The 20,123-nt window shown below is 48.0% G+C and overlaps 1 pseudogene; it reads left to right on the forward strand.

Moving 5' to 3' along the window:
- Positions 1-14,742: 14,742 nt before the first annotated feature.
- On the forward strand, positions 14,743-16,179 carry LOC144827438 (ras-GEF domain-containing family member 1B pseudogene; annotated as a pseudogene).
- Positions 16,180-20,123: the final 3,944 nt, after the last annotated feature.

The raw sequence follows: 20,123 nt of genomic DNA on the forward strand, positions 1-20,123 counted from the left end.
GGGTGTCTGAAAGACAACTCCAATCTTTTAGGCAGTAGGAGAGATGGTCAGGGAGAGGTTCACTCTCTGCTTCCTGTCCCTCATGTGTCACCATCAGCATGGTGATGTCAGCCCTTCCATTGGAGCGCTTTAGGCCATTCACATGATAACCCTTTTGGGTTATCCTACTTGTGCCCAGGTCAACCAAGTAGGTGACCTCACTCTTTTTTCTAGGATAAGATAAGGGCCACTCCATCTGTCCTGGAGTGCCCTTGGTGCCACTGGCTCCAAACTCCATACCTTCAGCTCTGGTTGAAATTAAATTAGTGCATCTGTTTGGTCATGCCAGTGATTCTGAAGCTCCTGGCTGGCCTCAACACTTGTGGATGCCTTTTCCATGTACTCAGCCATTCTGGACCTTAGGCCAAGCAGATAGTCCACAATATCTTGTTTGGGTTCTTGGAGAGGCTTCTCCAAAACCTCTTTTACAAGACAGATTGGTCCCCTTACATGATTGCCAAGCAGAAGTTCAAAGGGGAAACCCTTCTCACTTCTGTGGCACTTCTCTGTAAGTGAAAAGCTGGCATGGTAAGAGAACATCCCATCTCCTTTTGAGTTTTCCATGGAGTCCCATAATCATGCCTTTCAATGTCTTGTTGAATCTCTCAACAAGGCTATTGGTTTGTGGGTGATAGGGTGTAGTAAACTTGTACTGCACTCCACACTCTTTCCACATGTGTTTTAGGTAAGCAGACATGAAGTTGGAACCTCTGCCTGAAACCACCTCCGTGGGAAAGCCTACTCTAGTGAAGATACCAATGAGGGCCTTGGCTACTGCAGGAGCTGTAACAGTCCTAAGGGGAATTGCTTCAGGGTACCTAGTGGCATGATCCACTACCACTAGAATTAATTTGTTCCTTGATGCTGTGGGAGGTTCAAGTGAACCCACTATGTCCACACCTACCCTTTCAAGGAGAGCCCCCACCACAGGCAGTGGTATCAGGGGGGCCTTTGGGTGGTCACCTGTCTTGCCATTGGCTTGACAGGTTACACAGGAGCTGACAAACTCCGCCATCTTTTGGTGTATCTGGGGCCAGTAAAAGTGGCTAACTAGCCTCTCCCAAGTCTTGGTTTGGCCCCGATGTCCAGCTAGGAGGATGTCACGAGATAAAGTTAGGAGGAACTCCCTGTACCTCTGTGGCACTACCACTCTCCTGGTGGCTCCATGTTTGGGGTCTCTTGACTCAGTGTACAGTAATCCCTCTTCCTAATAAGCTCTGTGAGTATCACTGACATCTCCCTTTCCTTCTGAAACATCTTGCTGCCTCAGTCTTTCAAGAGTGGGACAATCCTGCTGTCCCTGGTACAGCTCTTCCCTAGACGGTCCCCCTGGGCCCAAGAGTTCAACCTGGTAAGGGTCTAGCTCCATAGGCTCAATTCCCTTTGGGGTGTCCAAGTCCTTTCCCTGAGGAGAGGGGTCCTGATCCTTTTGCTGAACAGAAGCTGGTTCCCCAGTCTTCTTACCTTTTCTCTTGGAAGGTTGGGCCATACTTTCAGGCTCCAACACTTCTTTTTCATCCTGCCTTTTGCTCTGTGCTCTTGTTTTTACACACACCAATTCAGGGATATCCAGCATTCTGCATGGGTTTTTAGTTCAACCTCCGCCCAGGCTGAGGTTTCCAGGTCATTGCCAAGCAGACCTGCAGCTGGTAGCTTTGGAGAGACCACTACCTGTTTCAGGCCAGTAAACCCCCCCCAGTCTACTGTCACCATAGCATGGTTAGTGGTAACACTGTCAGCATTGGTGACTGGGTAAGTGTGCCCAATCAAGTATTGCTCATGGAAAACCAATGTGTCTCTCACCATAGTGACACTGGCACCTGTATCCCTCAGAGCCTCTATCCTAGTTCCATTAATCCAAGGGTATTGTAAGTACTTCAAGTTGTGTGACCACTCAGCTATAGTGGCAAACTCAACTTCTCCCTCTGAAACTAGAACTGCTTCAGTGTGCAACCTGATTTGCTCTGGGCACGCTGTTGATCCCATCTGGGGACTTCCTTCACCAAGAGTAGCTGTAGCTGTAGGACTAGGGGCCTTTTTGCTAGGGCAAGCATTGTCTCCGAAGTGTCCCAACTTTCTACAGTTGTTACACCAGGCCTTTGCAGGATCAAAGTTCTTCCCCCTGTATCTAGGACCATATTGGGAAGTTTTGGGACCCACCCCTCTGTGCAGGTTTTTGGGGCCCTTTAGAAGACTCAGACTTTTTATCTTGGGGATTCTCACAACCTTTCCCCTGGGGAGGTGTTGCAACCCCTTTCTTTTGGTCACCCCCAGTGATTGTCTTAGTAAATAAATGTAAATGTAAATGTAGTATATTTGTAAAGCGCACAGCTGCCCCAGCAACGGGGCGTCCCGGCGCTGTATAACTCTGGGGAACCCGTCCTGGCTTTCCCTGTGGGATGGTCCCTTGCTGGGAGTCCCCAAGGTGGAGCCAGGCATCCCCGGAATTGGTGGGGCCGTTGTGGAGATTAGGCAAGCTAATGCCCAGAGTTGCCGAGTGGAAACCCTGATTAGAGTAAGCACCGAAGCGAGAATTATCGAGTCCGCTGACCAAGGTCCACGACCCTGCCGCGTCGGGAATTGAACCCTGGTCCCGGGCTGACTTCTGCTCTCAGGCCTGCCGCCTCTAACCAGTGAGCCACACTACTCCACTAGTCACTCTAGTCTTGAGTCAGTGGTCACACTTCTTTCCCAATTCTTGGGGAGAAATTAGACCTAGGTCTACCAAATGCTGATGTAACTTCATTTGTGTAATTATTTAAAATATGTTCCTTCATAAACAAGTTGTAAATTCCAGTAAAGTCATGCACATTGTGTCCAGCTAACCAACCATCTAGTGTATTTACTGAGTAGTCTACAAAATCAATCAAGGACTGCTTTTGGCTTTTGTGAGCCCCCCAAATCTAATTCTGTTCTCCTCAGTGGTGAGTCCAAATCCCTCAATCAGAGTTCTCTTCATGAGGTCATAAGACCCATCATCTGGCCCAGAAAGGGTCAGGAGTCTGTCACTGCAGTTACCAGAGAACAGTTCCCACAGATGTGCCCCCAGACATGTTTCTTCACCTTTCTCATGCCATAAGCCCTCTCAAAGGCTGTGAACCATTTAGTGAGGTCATTACCCTCCTCAAATTTAGGGACAATCCCTTTGGGGATTTTAGGATTATAAGATTGCTCTTTATCCTTCTTATTTGGATTGCTGCCACCATTTATGGGTGCAAAACCCATCTCCTTCTCTCTAGAGCCAGGACTCTGGACTCTCGATCAAAGCTTTTGGCCAGCCTTGCTAAAAGGCTGTCCTCCTCATTGAGGCTGTCCTTAATGTCCTTGCCAGAACCAGAGTCACCTGTGTGGCATCTAGGTCCACATGGGTTGATTCTTGGAAGTAAAGGAACAGGGTTCCTTATTTCCCTAAGAAGTGGTGGAGATGGGCCCCTTTATCCATCCTCCTCACCTCCTTCTCCCTCTGACTGGTCATCACCATTTTCATAGGCGAGGCCTTTGAACAGCAGCGCTGCGTCCATTGGGGCGTAGGGGCGGAGCCCCACCAGCCCTGCTTGGACCCGCGGCTGCAGTAAAATAATTAAAATTAATGTTTTGACTCACTGTGTATTTTAAATAAATTGTCACGATATTTTATCTCAGCGCCGCCGGGCAGCACCCGACTGAAACGGGAGTGCGCAGGGGGGGGGGGGGGGGGGGGGGGGGGGCTGGGGGGGGGGGCTGGTGTGATGATTGACAGTCGACGACGAGGCTCCAAGAAGTATTGTTTTCTTTTCTCGCATGTATGCTTCGGGCAGCAACTTGCCCGAGCATGCGCACGAAAGTCCCCAGGGCCCTCACATAATCCCATTAGCTAGTAGGGGAGGGGTGCAGGTTTATTCGTGCGGAGGGCCCTGGCGTTAAAATGGCGACAGGGCGAGCTGTTAGTGTGCCCTCCAAGCAGCGCCAGGATTGGCCGGTCACCGCGCAGCACAGCAGGGGCAATCCATATTGGATGCCGAGCGTGGGTGGCGCAGCCACCCTGCACAATGGCCAATCACTGTCTCTGACTTAATGTAGTCATGCAGTGTGATTGGCCATTTTGCGGCGCTGCTGTCGTTGGATCCGGTGGACCGTTCACTCGCCTCGTGGTGTGTGGAGTAGACAGAGTGCCTTTGCAAATTGCTTGCCTCACGCCTGTTGCCTTTCTTTCTGGACCCGTCGTCGTGACAGTCACCAACCAAGAGTACTTCAAGTTCTTCTATAGTGTGTGGTGATGGTGAGTAGTACTAGAGTATCACTACATTACAACTAACTAATAGTTCCATTTCTCGGTCTTCTTTGAAGTTGTGGCCTGCATCATCGTAAGAGTTAACTTGTTTTTGATTGGAAATTCCGACTTTTCATTTAAAAGAAAAGCATCCATTGTTTGATATGTCAAATGATATCAAACATTTGTCAATCAAATGTCCTCAAGCGCTGGGCTATGTGACATTTACTCTTTTGCTACATTATGTTAATATTGGCTGAGAATGGTACAGAGTTCATAAGGGGCTGGTTTTTTAAAAAGTGCGTCATGAGTTGGAACTAGTGTGCCAAAAGGCACGTCGGTTGTGTAACCGCATCCACTTCGTTCACAAAGACGGATTAAACCTCGGCCCGCCAAGGCTCCGATGAGGAGGGTGAAGGTGTGAACAGCACATACCAGAGAAGTAAAAGCAGGCTATCGGAGGGAGACTGAGGTGCGGTTTCACCGAGGTCAATAATGGCATGGCGCCGGGGTCGGACTGGCCTATATGTCAATCAGGCAGTGTCCGAAGGGCTCGTCTGAAAGGTCAGTACATGGGACGATTGTTAAGAGGGTATCAAAAGGTGGTGTATGTATGGACCATGCTACTACATCCCCACAAGTGGCACACCTTGAAGGAAAATGCTTCACTAATAGTTAATCAACGTAGTCGTGTTTGTTGTAAACAGATTTAATCCTCAAAGTCAGGGTTGATATTTCAAATTCATATCAATCATGCGTTCATATTCGTTATTGAATGCAGTTTCAAGTGAGGAACGGTACAGAAATGCGACTCCAATGCATTTCGGGCGGAGCCCTTTGTCAAGGAGTGCTGAAAAGAGGGAGACGAGTGAAAAACGTGTTAAGGTTTAGGAGAGATCAAGCGAAAAGTAAATGAAATAGAAAAGCACGCGAGCGTTATTTATATGTGGTGGCCGCGCATTTAAAAGAAATGCTTAAAGTGCCGATCAAAAAAGTGAAAGAACGTGAAGTTAAAGGGTTTATCACCGGTGACTAAATAAAGGGTCGTGACTAATGGTGCATAAAGGCAAACAAGGTGCTCTTAATGTTTATGGACGTGAGGGGTAGCGTGGACACTGTAAAAAGTGCCATTCTAAACTTACTTGGAGTTCAATATAACGCAGCGCGTTACTAGCGAGTTCAGGATCATACCAGGAACGCTAAGGCGCATGGTCAGAAGTAGCGAACATAAAGGAAGGTAAAAGGTGTAAACATTAAAAACGGACTCAACAAAGAGTGAAAGTATCAGCGCCATGATGGAAAGAGAGAAAGTGAAGGTTCTAAAGGACGAGGTGAAAAGATGAGGAAAGGAAAAAACAATAAAAGGAGAATATCAGGAATGAGGAAATAAAATTAAAATTAAAGTTGAAATTAAACAGTATAAGAATACACGCAGCAATATTGCAATGTAGCTAAGTACAGGCATTATAAATAGCAACTGAATTCAAAACGGTCATTTAACCCAAAAGGCTTTTGGGTCTGCAAGCAGTATATCCATTCCAGTTCTCTTTTCAAAAGGAATTTATTGTTGTCAGTTCCTTCCTTTTTATTAACAGTTTCCAAGATGATATATTGCAATTGTGCAATGGAGTGACGGGCTTCATCAAAGTGAATGGCAATGTTAGACTTTTCATTTTTCAATCGGATGTTCGATTTGTGCTCATTTAAGCGGATCTTTATTTTTCTTTCGGTCTTCCCCACATATAATTTGCCACACGGGCATTTTAGGGCGTATATCAAATTTGAAGAGTCACATGTAGCATTGACTTGAAGTTTTATGGTCTTGCCTTTCATGGGGTGATGGATGGAGTTGAAGAGGCCAGAACGCTATTGGACGGAGGAGGATCAGTGGCAGTGATCCTCCTCAACCTAAGCGCGGCCTTCGACACCGTCGACCACCGACTCCTTATCAAAAGACTCAAGGGAGCCGGTGTAGAGGGCTCCGCCTTAGCCTGGCTTACATCTTTCCTGGCTCAAAGGACCTACCAAATCTGGGAGAACAACGCCCGCTCCTCCGAAATTCCCCTCCAATGTGGCGTGCCTCAGGGCTCCTCCCTGAGCCCCACTTTATTTAATATCTATATGTCCACATTGGAGGAGGTCATCATTCCATTCGGAGTGAGTGTCGTCAGTTATGCTGACGACACACAACTGGTTGTGTCACTATCCCACCCCAAACAACAACCAGCAGATCTATTTAATTGCCTTGTGGAGGTCCATCACTGGATGAACACCTCTGCCCTAAAATTAAATGGGTCAAAAACGGAGGTTCTGCTCCTGGGCCCAAAAGGACTCACACTGTCCCCAAACATCTGGCCAGCCTGTCTGGGCCCTCCTCCAGAACCCAGAGAGGAAGTAAAGAGCCTGGGAGTGTGGCTTGACACCGACCTCTCGTTCAACGTGCAGGCAAAGAAAGTGGCCGGGACCTGCTTTGGTCTTTTGAAGTCATTGAGGAAAGTCCTGCCCATCCTGCCCCCCAACTCCCAAAAGTTGCTTATTCAAGGCCTAATAATCTCGAGGCTTGACTATAGCAACGTGATATACCTGGGCGCCCCAGAGATGACCCTGAATAAACTTCAAAGAATTCAGAATACCGCGGCCCGTATCCTCACGAATACCCCTGCCAGAGCGTCGGCCAAACCGGCCTTAAAACTCCTCCACTGGCTCCCCATAAGAGAGCGGGTCAAATTCAAGGCCCTGTGTCTGGCCCACAAACTACGACGAAATCAAGGCCCCCCTGCTCTCAAGAAATTCATCGCCCCTTACAAATCCTCAAGACCTCTCCGTTCTGACACCGAAAACCTCATTGTTGCCCCCAAATTCAAGAGAGCTCGATCGGGAGGAAGGCGTTTCTCAGTCCAGACTGCACGACTTTGGAACGCTCTCCCCCGAGCCCTGCGTCTCGAACCTCAATACCTCCGGTTTAGGAAACAGCTCAAAACCCACCTCTTCCCACAGTGAATCACTCCTGGCCCTTATCTTGTTCCTTGTTCCGCCCTCCCCGTCCTCTTCCTTGTCCCTCCTTCCCTCTCCCCCTCCCTTGGTCCACTGTACTCAGGAGATAAGATTTTTTAGCGCTGGGATACCTCCGGGTGACTACGCGCTCTACAAAATAAATAAATAAATAAATAAATAAATAAATAAGTTGCCTTTAATGATGCAGTTGCAATGTCTACAGTTCAAACAAGGCTGTGTTCCTTTGTATTGTTGGCTTGGAGTTGTGGGATTGGTCAATATTTCGTTAATGCATCCACTTCGTTCACAAAGACGGATTAAACCTCGGCCCGCCAAGGCTCCGATGAGGAGGGTGAAGGCGTGAACAGCACATACCAGAGAAGTAAAAGCAGGCTATCGGAGGGAGACTGAGGTGCGGTTTCACCGAGGTCAATAATGGCATGGCGCCGGGGTCGGACTGGCCTATATGTCAATCAGGCAGTGTCCGAAGGGCTCGTCTGAAAGGTCAGTACATGGGACGATTGTTTCCTGTTTTTGGACCTGTTTTATGGTCTGCTTGGCCGTCTTTTTTTTACTGTTGTTCTTAGACAACTCTTCACATTGGTTGTGTTGAGGCTTAAGCAGAGCAAGGTACCACTAAAATTGCTTCTTCAAACATGGTGTGCTAAGTTTCCCACAGCTGATCATACATAACCCCTGAAAGCGATTGTGTCGTGTGTTTTTGGAGTGCATGCAGCTGTTACATTTCCGGGCCCTTTGTGGGTGATGGGGAGCTATTTCTATTGTAGAAATAGGAGTTTCACAGAGAGTTCACTGTTATGTATTGTTCAATATGGAATGTATATCAAGACCCATAGGAATGGCTTCACTCATAGCAAAAGGGAAAATCAGCTCGTATTTGTGGTAATATTCTTAAATGTTTCTATGGCGGAAGTTACTACTGAACGGCTGGCATTTAGTGTGGGCTAAATGATGACACCCCATGACAAAGCTAGTATTTAAAATTACATACAAACTATTGGTTTAGCTGTACAAGGGGCATTATAATGCCTCAGATGCAGGAAGCCTGGCATTCATTGAAGTGGATATTTGACCGTTGCAACCTTAACTGGTTATGCATTTCATACTTGGGGATGCCCTTAAGAGGGTATCCACATAGGTATTTCCATCTGCCATGTTTAATATATTTGTACTTGTTTACCCTGACGTGAAAACAAACATTGCCTGTCGGCAGCTCAAATCGATGCGGTCTGCCATACCTTTCAAAACACTTATACAGCATGTCCTAACAAGTTCCAAACTGCCCCAATTTGCAAAAATTGGACTCTTTTTTTTATTTAGCTTTCTAATTCACTAATGATGGCCCCTTTTATTTTAGTGATCGAATGAGGCGATGTTCGCTTAATGAAAAACAGATAATCCTAAAAAGAAGCGTAGAGGTGTAAAGCATGCTTTATAACTAGATACAGAAACGAACGGGCTAACGGCCTGCCTGGCACACACATCTGCAGTGCCAAATGGCACCATGTCACCTGTGAAACCTTCAGTGGTGACAATTTAGCAGACAGCACTTTGCAATTCGTGCACCTGCAGTTTCGTTTTTCCGTTGTTATAATGGGCTTAAGAAATGGGAGTTTGAAATGTGAGGTGTGGAAAACTGCCCCAATTCAGCATTTGTATGCATGCACTGATTAAAATTCCAGCGCTACAAGTGCCAAAGCAAAAAGAAAAAAAAACTGGACTTAGGAGCTACCCTTTGGACTCTTGATAGATACTCTGCACCCAGGGAGAGGTGCCAGCAGAACCCGGGAGATATAGACGTGGGCCATGAGAGGACGCCCTGCAGACAGCAGAACAAAGGCAAATACAGGATCAATGTGGCCGAAGCAGAAACCCATGGACCAAAGATACAACAACACAGGGATTGTGAAATACAGGACCGTGTTCCATCGAAATCAGCCCCCCTCCCCTCAACCGGCTCCCGCCTTCGCTAATGTTAGCACTTGTGAAAGCAGAACGGTGGAGTGTACTACAAATGCAATGCCAGGGGAATCCAAGTGCACCCTGGTACATTTTAGGGTTGCCACATGGAAGTCTGTGTCACAATGAAAGGATGACATTTCAGGATTATCCAATCTTAGCAAATTTGTAGAAAGAGACACTTTCACCTGGAAGTTAAAGCGTAAAATACCCGTAGGAAATGTGTCTACATTTACAGTGTCACAACCTTCCTCCCTAAGAAACAGAAAATGAAATGTCGATGTTAAACCCGCATAATTCGGTCCCCGGGATAAAATGCCCCTCTTCGTGGAACTTTGGGCAGTACTGTGCTCTTTTCCTTCATTGTTTTTTCATTTTTACACTTATTAGCACTGTCTGGGCATAGGGCACACCTCATTAGTACTGGCTCAACACCTAAATAAAACAATAAGCAACAGAAAGGTGACCAGTCAACCTTTCCAAAGGGCTTTCCACTGCGCTGCAACACACACCACAGCGTTTTTAGTAACTTTTGACTGTTTGGACTAGAAACAACTTTTCTGTTAAATTGTGCAGATTATGCATCTGATGATAGATTGTGTTCAATGCGGCAAACCCATAATTGTGTCAAAAATGCCACAGCTGCACAATTTCATGATTCCAGTTGCCCTGAATAAGATTTTTAAGACCCTCAGATAGTGAAGATAGGGAATCGCTCCCCTTCTCCTTCCTGATATGATGGTCTTGTAATGAGTAAATGAGAATCCTAACTTTAATGATGTGGCATTGTAGAATTATCAATTTTGGTATGAAGTTCTTGGTGAACCTGACTTGAATATCGGTGTATTTCTTTATTCCAATGTTCCATCATTGTTTGAGCTATGAAATGCACCAAGGATACATAGCAATTATTTTTTTTTACTTTGAAAGGAAAAAGTAGCCTGTTTGGAAATATTATATGACTTTTATACCTGAAGTTCTTTTCTTTTTTTGCTGTCCATGGAAGCGGGTTTGCTGTCTTGTGGCAACAGCTGTAGACTCCTATTTGTTGTTGCCTCTTTGAATATGATGCCCCTGCATATCCTACCAGCCCAGAGCACTGCTAGGGAACAAACAAGTGACCAAAACCTGTTTAGCGGCTCGTTCGGAACCACAGTCTACATACTGGTGCCTTTCTCCTGCTTGGCATGTCTATGCTGTCCTCTCAAACACAACCCCTGTGACTTTAATCGTTGTCCTCCTCTGGTAGCTTGATGGTGTTGAGTGAGACCCTGCTCAGAAAGTGTATTGTTTCTCCTAGAATCCAAGGATCAGAGCTCTGGAATTCAGATATTCATTTCATGTGTGGCACACATTTTGATTTAGTCTTTCTATTAGTGACCCGTTGGACTTTTCCTCCAGAGCCATTTCCTTTTATTGCTAGGACTTTGAGAGAAGGTCTGTAGCACCAGCAGAGAGAGACATCACGTCAGGCTTTTGAAATTTGCTGTTAAATCTGAGGTAGAGAACAAGCCTAGGACACACAAACCTTGCGGTTATACTGTGAAGAGAGGAAAATGTGATGGACTTCCCACTGAAGTGAAGCAGTAGCTTGAACGAAGGGACAGAAGCAGGGTACTCTTGTCGTAGGCCTGTGTTGAGAATGACTTATGGAAGTGATCATGTAGCTGGCTGTGAGAAAGCTGAAGGTAAAAAAAAATGCTTGTAACATTTTAAAAACCATATCTGTTTATGAGCCTGCACTCCCCCCCCCCCCATACCCTGTATGATTTGTCGGGAACCATATTCTCATACTCCAAATCCAAGGGGAGTAGAACAGTAATTGTAGTGTCTCGCTTCTTTAACCTGTTCACCATGATTAACAAATGGTGTGAACAATCAGTCTATGCACATAGCTCTGGAGATGTTTGTTAAAGACTTTTGCAGAGAACTGCATAACTCCAATTGCTTATTTTATAGCGCTGATAGCAGGACAATAAATACAGTTTAATACATGGAAGGGGAATTTAGGATCCTGTCTTGGAGGGTAGTGAACCATGAGCCTGATCTGAATTACAGTTCAGTTTTAAAAGTTCCCAGAACCACTTGTAGTTTGGTTCAGATCTGAGCTTAAGGGCTCCAGAGTCTCTGCCCTTGTACGCCAAATGATCTGCTTCTGTATTTCATTCTTTTTGGGTATCATTGGTTAATCAGATGGGCAGGCACTGATTGAGTAAAGGTCTCTAGTTGGACCATGGTGAGGCGTACAGCTTTGGTAGCTGTGCCGGCCATTGCACTTAAATTTAATCCCAGCATATGTGGAGAGCCAATGCAGTAACTTAATGGTCGGTTTGATGTAGTCCCGCTTACAAACCTGAAACCAAAAAGAATCACCATATTCTTTAATGTTGTTGAGGAAAATATGGTACCAGGGCATGGCGGTGAGTCAGGTATTGTGAATTTGGATCCGACTCACAGATCACTACACTCTCTTGTCTTTTCACCATACAAGTACAACAAGCATTTGGTGGGCTATTTATGGTTTTCATGGTGGCTGGGTTTAAAAGTTATGGTTCACATAACTGGTAAATTTCATGTGTGCGCAGTTTTTTCATGATCTTTACAGCACTGTGTCTGTTTCTGAATGCAATTTCAGATTTTTTTTAAAGCAAATTTAAAATTTACTTCTGCTGTTCCTTTCTGTTTATACATAGATACATATAACCTAGTGGGTTTTCTATTGCAGTGCAGCTGTTTCATTGCATTATACTATATTGTAGCAGACGATGTCCAGCTAATCTATGTACATGCATGCAAGGATTTGTGTGCAAATCAAAACTAATTAGCTCGTTCAGTCTGTCTGGGCCTAATGGTACCTCACTTGCGCCACAGATGCATGAATCCCCCGCCATTCCTGCCTATATAGCTTTGTCATTGGTGTGGCTGTCGGTGGTGGAGAGAATGAGACAAATAATTAATGTCAATTACCTCCAAGCCAAAAGCAACACAAACCTGGAGGAAGCGCGGGCAGGAAGCACTCCCTTGCCCGAGTAAAGTTCCCTGCCAGCCATCCATTGCTGGATGCAGGCAAACTATCTCTAGATCAATGACTGTTAAGCGGCAGTCCGAATCTGTAAGGCTCAATCACAAGTTTGGGCAACCACCTGGTCCAATATATTAGGTTGACGTCCTCTGGGTATTCAACTGATTAATAGGTTTTTGATGTCAGCACAAGTCCAGGTCCTTTCAAAAGTCTTTTGTTTATCAATTTTTCTCAAGAAAATGCTCCCATTGCTAACTTATTCGGAGCGTTGTATTTTGATGGTATTGTTACTAGCCCATTGTTTAGATTTTTGCAACAGTTTTTTTGTCTTGTCCTACCTAGTACCTGATTGTTCAGTCGTGACAGCGTCAAAATGCATTTGCCCAACTTGCTCTCATTATCAATCCTCATCAGCACTTTTCTTCCGAGGTCTAGACAGCTGCGGCCTGTGCAGGTAAGAGCAATGGCTTTTATTTTTTTATAATTAATACGTTAATATAAGTTATTGTAATTTATAATGGCAATAGCTTAAACTTTTGAAAATAACTTTTGTGAAGATTATGTTCAGTGTATTTTATTGTGACCAAAATCCAAGAACAGAAGTGAAATATTAACATCTTTTGGTGACATTTGTAATATAGCTTGAAACATTGAGAGAACATATTTGAACCAGTTGTTGTTGAATGGTTGCACAGATTGATACTGTGGTGGTACTTGAGTCTTGGTTACCTGGTAGCGCCTTAGTTTGCAGCTCTGCAGCATTTCCCAGACCAGGAGTAAACGCCCCAGCAACCAAGCCAGGAGTAAACGCCCCAGCTTATCTGCTGCATTTTTGGCAGACTTGTCAGACCGCATGCAATTTATGTGTAAATAATTAAGGGAGAGGTGCTTTGGTGGAGCCCCTTCACTCGTTTTTTGGTCCAGTCTACAATTACAATACATAAATACAGATTTCTAAGTATGCTTTCACCAAATTAGCTTGTTGTTTTCACAAGGTTTAAAACACCTGAGCCCTGTAAATGGTTTGAAATAAAGGAGATGAAAGAAGTCAATTTGTTTGTTGTGTTTTGCTCGGCCCATCACTAAATATGTTTTCCATGCGCTCTGCTCCCTTAATTATCACACTGAATGAGTTGCTATTTTCATCATGTGGCTGAACCTGTAATCTGTGTGTAGCAAAGGGGTGCTATGCTGTTGGAAACCTTGCTGAAGCTGATAAGCTGGAGGGTACTTTTAATGCCAATATCGGAGTCTGTAATAGGACGGAATGTATGAAGCTCTGTGGTTATACTGAATAAGCAGCTACCTATGTTATGCCATCTATTAATGTAATAACTGCACTTTCACAATTGCTTTATTAACCTTCCTGCTTTCTCAAATGTGCTTGAAAATGCACGATTTTTCTTCTTTTTTTCAAAATTTTCTTGGGGGGTAATCCCCACAAACCCCCCTTTTGGGGTTCGGGCTCGCTCGCTCGCTACGGTGCTGTATGCAAATCACTTTGCGCCCCACCACTTTAAAATGTCACCCACCGCCCCTGCCTTTGAATACTCCGCCAACAGCACCTGGAGCTTTTGGTTGGTTGGATGAGGGCCCATTGGTATATTTTTAATTTTACATAAGGACCTTTCTTCCTTGAAAGACAAGTGAAGGTAAGGGGTGAGGTCAAGCTCCTCACCCACGTCCTGTATGTCATTATGGTTATCTTCACTAATAGCGGAGTTCTTATTTTGAGACATTCAATCAAAAAAGTTCTAACCAGTCTACGCTTGACTACAGTGACTTTTTATTGTCTAAAATTCTAAATGGACATAAGCAAAGCCCTAACAAGACTTTTAGTAGTTTTGTGAAAATGCCAATTTGAAAAAATCTGAATTTTAAAGACAATTTAAGAGTTTTGTTGTGTGATTAGGTGGGAACCAAGTAGTCAAAGAAATGCAAGTTGTATATCTCACTGCTGATCCACCAATGTAGGGAACTGGCTCTATATATATTACACCAAAATTAGGTATAGTGTGTATAGAGTCCAGGTGACCCCAGAGGTAGGCAGAGGTTAAAGTTAGATAGAACCTTAGTCTCTATTTGTGATGGAGTGGTCGAGCAGTAAGGCAGTATCAGAGGACAGTGTTAAGCATTTGATGTACTGTTGCAAAGTCATCCTGTGCCCTGGGCACTCCCCAACTTTTTGCTGACTTATACTGGTGGTAACTGATTTTGACTCACCCTGGGCTCAGCCTAACCCGGCCCAGGGCAAGTGCTAAGCTGAAAGGAACACATTAGAATACAGTTAAAATGCCTAACATACACTAGGGTACACTATGGTATGGTGGGGTACCCCTGTAGTTAGAATGACCTACCCCTTAAGCCCCTAGTATATAACAATGATGATACCCCGTTACAAGGATAAAGTGGAGGATACGTGAGAATCCGCTTCTAATTCAGTAGTTCAAAGGAAATGATGCCTCAGACTCCTACTTTTCCAACGATGTTTGACAGCAGTGGGAACAACCGGAATCTCTTTCAGTCAAAGTACAGCAGCTGTGGGGCTCTTTATTACCATGACAACACCCTTTTGTCGGGTTCTTTGGATGCACGTATTCAGCATTTGGTACCCAATATTGATTACTATCCAGACAGAACATACGTGTTCACCTTTCTTCTCCGTTCCTTTATTCACCCATATGAGCTAATGGCGAAAGTTTGCCGTGTGTGTTGAACACATGCGGCTGCCCGACTCTGGCGCTGACAAGAGCCGACTGCGTAAAACGGCTCCTCGGATCCTACAGCTATTGACGGAGTGGACAGAGACCTTTCCATATGACTTCCGGGACGAGCGAATGATGCGGAACATGAGAGACCTGACTCAGCGCATGGGGAGTGGCGATGAGATCTACCGGAGGAGCGTGCAGCAAACCATCCAGAAAGTGATTCGGAGGCTTGCTGCTCTCAGCCAATATGAAGAACTGATTGCAAAAATCAACGCACAGGCCACTGACCGGCTCACGGTACTGAAGACCAAGCCCCAGGCAATCCAGAAGGACATCATCACGATCTGCAGCGACCCCTTCATTCTAGCACAGCAGCTTACGCACATAGAACTCAAGAGGCTCGCGTACATCGGGCCTGAACAATTTGTGCAAGCTCTTGTATGGAAGAACCCATTGGACAATGACCAGAGCTGTTATGGAGATAGAAAGCAGAGCCGAAACTTAGGAGCCTATGTGGAGTGGTTCAACCGACTGAGCTATTTAGTGGCAACAGAAATCTGCATGCCAGTGAAAAAGAAGCACAGGGCACGAATGATCGAATATTTCATTGATGTCGCTCGGGAATGTTTCAACATCGTCAATTTTTATTCCCTAATGGCAATCATCTCTGGAATGAACATAAGCCTAGTCTCCCGTCTGAAGAAAACATGGGCCAAAGTCAAAACGACCAAGTTTGACATTCTAGAGCATCAGATGGATCCCTCCAGTAACTTCTATAACTATAGGACGGCCCTGCATGGGGCGGCCCAAAGATCCCTGCCTGCGCACAGCAATCAAGAGAAGATTGTCATTCCCTTCTGCAGCCTCCACCTCAAAGATATTAACTTCCTCAACGAGGGCTGGGCCAATCTCCTTCCGAATGGCCACGTAAAGTTAAAAAAATTCTGGGAGCTGGCAAAACAGGTCAGTGAATTTATGGCTTGGCGAGAGGTGGAGTGCCCATTTGAAAGAGACCGAAAAATGTTGCACTATCTGCTCACTGCCCCAATCTTCAGTGAAGACGCCCTGTACTTGGCATCCTACGAGAGTGAAGGCCCTGAGAACCACATCGAAAAGGACAGATGGAAGAGTCTGAGGTCAACGCTGTTAGGCAGAGTCTAATGCGTGGAGACCTCCTTTGCCATCAGCAATAGAACGTTTTGGCACTATGTGGTGTTTGGAAGGTGGAGGCATTGCAGCGGACGGAGACCTGCCATCACCAGGGACGAAGCATGCTAACATGACCTATCAGGCCGCTTCTCACCAACAGTAGATCAAAGGATACCACGGTGGCTCACGCCAGGGCCTTGGCTTCTAACTGATGATGACTGGACCCCTTCCCGCCATCTGATGGGTCCCAATGGATGATTCCACAGACACGAGTATTTTTGAACCTGCTTTCCAAGTGACTGTTTGGCACTAGTCTCCAGACGATGCAAAAACCTCACACTTTCCATGCATTATATTTGTAAATAAATGAACATTTTTCTTACACGAGCCAGGTAAAAGTGAAGGGTTCTAAATATATACTATGAACTGTGAATGTCAGACGTTGGACGAGCTCCCCAGGGATGCAGGATATGTAGGAAGAGAAGACACCACGCCGGCTGTTAGGGGTTTTAACTCCGGTTTGTCCAGTTGATCCCATTTTCAGAGTTTGCTGCAGGCTAGCAGACTTTTACCCCCACCCCCCAGAATGAATGAGATAGTGAACAATGACTAGGAGGGGGGCGTGGCTAGCAGCCGGCGAGGATGGTCGCTGCCTAACGAGGCTCCTGACCCCCGCCCGCTAATCCGTTAAATTTCTCCGCGGATTTCCGCGGGATCCCCCTGCAACTTGGCGTGAGCCCGCAGAGTTTCCCAGTGCCCGTCCAGGTCCCGGCGGGGCCCTGGTAGCCGCGAGCGAGAGGTCGAACGACGGAGGAACAGGGAAGACTCGGTGGCGAAACAAGATGGCGGCCCCTCTGATGCCCGAGCTCCGGAAGTAGGAAAGCCTCTTCAGCTGGGTTCCAGGCGACGGTGACCCGAGGAGACTGACTGCCGAACCGAGCATCGGACCATATCAGGGGAGATCCGTGCCTGCTGGCGACAACGGACGCGGCTCCGGCTGGGAGTGAAACCGCCGTGACTCCTCCTTCCCCGGGGCTCTCCAGCGCGGCACCCCGGCTGGCTGGCCCGGAGTAGCGGCGGACTCTGGGACGCTCTCCCCGCCCCTCACTTGCGCCCTTGGCACGAACGACTCACCAGCGCAGGTGGAGGCCCGACTGCGGAGGTGCTGGAGATTGGCGTGGACGGAATTGGGTCCCCGGCCCCAGTGAGGAACATCGGGACTCCTCCCTCTCTGGGGGGAACCAGTGCGCGGAGCCCCGGCTTGGGCCTAACGGGACTGGGGGACCCCTGAGAGCGCCTGACGCTGCCTGGTTGACGGGAGCCGGGCTCATTGGTCGAAACCGACGGTGGTAGCTGGGAGCGCCTCCGCCGGACCGTGCCTTTGCGGGGGTCTCGCTCACGGCCCCTGCCCCTTCCGGCTGCCTCCTACGACATTCGCCCCTCGGGCTGGCAGAGACCTGAGCAGCAACGTGGAGAAAGACTCCTTCCTTCCCGGAGTGCATTTGGAACTTGGGGGGGCTGCTGTGGGCTGGAGAGCATCGGGGGCCCTACATGAACTCGCAGCCCACGGCTGGGCTCACTGGACACACTACCCCACGCGCCCACTGGCAACCGAGGACCCGGGCTGCCATTAGCTACCTCCTAGCTGCCCTGGCTGGGGGACTCCTGCGACGTCTTCGCGGCCTACCTCCCCCGCGGAGGCTGTATGGTACCCTACTGCTGCGGACTACTGGCGAAGACTCCCAGACTGTGAGGCCGGCGTGGAGTGAGGGGGCCCGCGGCTGGCGAAACACTGGTGCTGGCTGCTGGACTGCCCTAGAACGAACTCCTTGGCGTTGATGGGCAGTGGTGGAGCGAGAGTGTGAGTCGCTGAGACGCTGCCGGCCTGCTCTCATCGGGGGGCACCCAGAACTTGCTGTGAGCCCTTGGCGGGATACACACACGCCACCGCGGAACTTGAGGGGACCGAGGCAGCCAGTGAACGGCAGGATGGGGAAACCCAGAGGGGTGAAGGGAGATGGAGGCACAAGCTCAGAGGCGCCTGATGAAGCGGCGCAGTGCCCCGCAGTCCTACTCCAGCTGCAGAACCGGATCCTGGAGGCTATTGCAGCCACAAAAGAGGCCTTGCACCAAGATATAGCACAAGTGACCACGGGACTCGGACTCCTGCGAGCCGATCACGGAAAGCTGAGTGACAGGGTCAAAGAAACGGAGGATACCCTGAAGGTCCTAGTACCAGCACATAAGTCCACGGAGGGGCGGCTGACTGAGGCGCTCGACCGAATTCAAACCCTGGAGAGGCGAGCAGAGGATGCTGAAAATCGCAGCAGGCGCAACAACGTTCGCCTCGTAGGCCTTCCGGAGAAGAAAGAGGGGGGCGACATGGTGGCCTACCTAGACAACTGGTTGAAGACGGAGGTGGCGCCGGAGGGACTCTCACCTTTCTTCACATTGGAACGGGCGCACCGGGTGCCGGCCAGGCCTCCCAAACCGGGGCTACCACCTCGCCCTGTGGTGCTCAAACTACTGCACTATAAGGACAGGGACTGGCTATTGCAATGGGCAAGGGATGCAGGCCCTTTTCAAGTAGATAACAGCAAAGTGACGTTGTTCCCTGACTACACATTTGAGACCCAGAAACTACGGGCCTCTTTCTTATCTATCAAGAAAGAACTCCGAACTGAGGGTATACAGTACTCGCTCCTGTTCCCAGCCAAGCTGCGAGTGATACTGGACGGCAAATCGCTCTTCTTTCTCTCGTCGGCGGAGGCGTGGGCCTGGTGGGACACTTATAAAGCGGGCACTGATGGAGCGCGACTCAGAGCTGAAGGTGCGGAGTGGCGACCCCAACCAGTACGGAAATCACAGAGACTCCGAAGGCACAGGCATAGGTCCAGGAAACCAAAGGAATCCCAAACGGGGGACGAACGGAGAGCGGCGCTTCAGGCTGTAGTGGACCTATCGGGATCGGCGCAGGACCGGTCGGGCCGGGGATCAGCTGCGGAGACCGCCGCAACGGGTTCAGAGACAGACCTGTCGGAGCACGGAAGCACGAAGGGTCCCGAGATCACCCCACAGACATCGGAGGTTATTGTGGATAGTTGAACACACCTGTGAGACCCTAGCAATGTACGGCACCTTTGGGGTTACCGCCGGGAGGCTGAAGCGGGCAGTTGACATTCTGGAATTTCGTGAGTTACAATGGGGATTGTGGGGCGGGGGGATGGGATTGCGATTGCCACCCTCGGGGCCAGGCCACGCCCTTTTGAGCCCATAAGGCTGCCGTAGTGTAGACTGCGGAATAGAGGGGTAGTTGAGCACAGTTGCTCTTTTTCAGTTTGGATGGGAGTAGCTATGTCGAAGCTAGGTCCTGTTCTGGGGGGGCGGGAGCTTAGAGCAGTTGGGGGGGCTCCAAGCAGGGGGGAGGGGAGGGTGAAGGGGGGAGTTCTAGGGAGGGGTTGGGGGGGTGCCCCTACGGGCGCTGTGAGGCGGCCTATTGTTGCATTTTGGCGAACGGTGTGGGACAATGGCTAATACAGGTACAATTAAATGTGTGACTTGGAATGTGCGGGGACTACACACTATGACACGGAGACACAAGATTCACGCCTATTTGGTCCGCAGGGGGGTTCACATCGCACTGCTGTAGGAGACACACCTAACGAAACAAGAAGGGATTGCGCTGCAGCGTAGATGGAGAGGGCACTTGTTTAATACCACGTACTCCGCCTTCGCTAGGGGGGCGTTAATCTGGATATGGGCGGGAACCCCTTTCCAAGTGACAAGACACATGGTGGACCCTGAGGGTAGATTCGTAGCTGTGGCAGGAAAGCTTAGGGGTCGAGACATAGTACTTTGTAGTATTTATGCCCCCAATGTCGACAAGGCGGCCTAATTAGCGAAGCTTTCCGGAACATTGGCGAGTTATCTCACAGGGCCTGTCTTAGTGGGCGGAGACTTTAACTCAGTAGTTGACGTCACA

Source organism: Lissotriton helveticus, chromosome 4_1 (genome assembly GCF_964261635.1).
Source record: "Lissotriton helveticus chromosome 4_1, aLisHel1.1, whole genome shotgun sequence".
Classification (NCBI taxonomy): domain Eukaryota; kingdom Metazoa; phylum Chordata; class Amphibia; order Caudata; family Salamandridae; genus Lissotriton; species Lissotriton helveticus.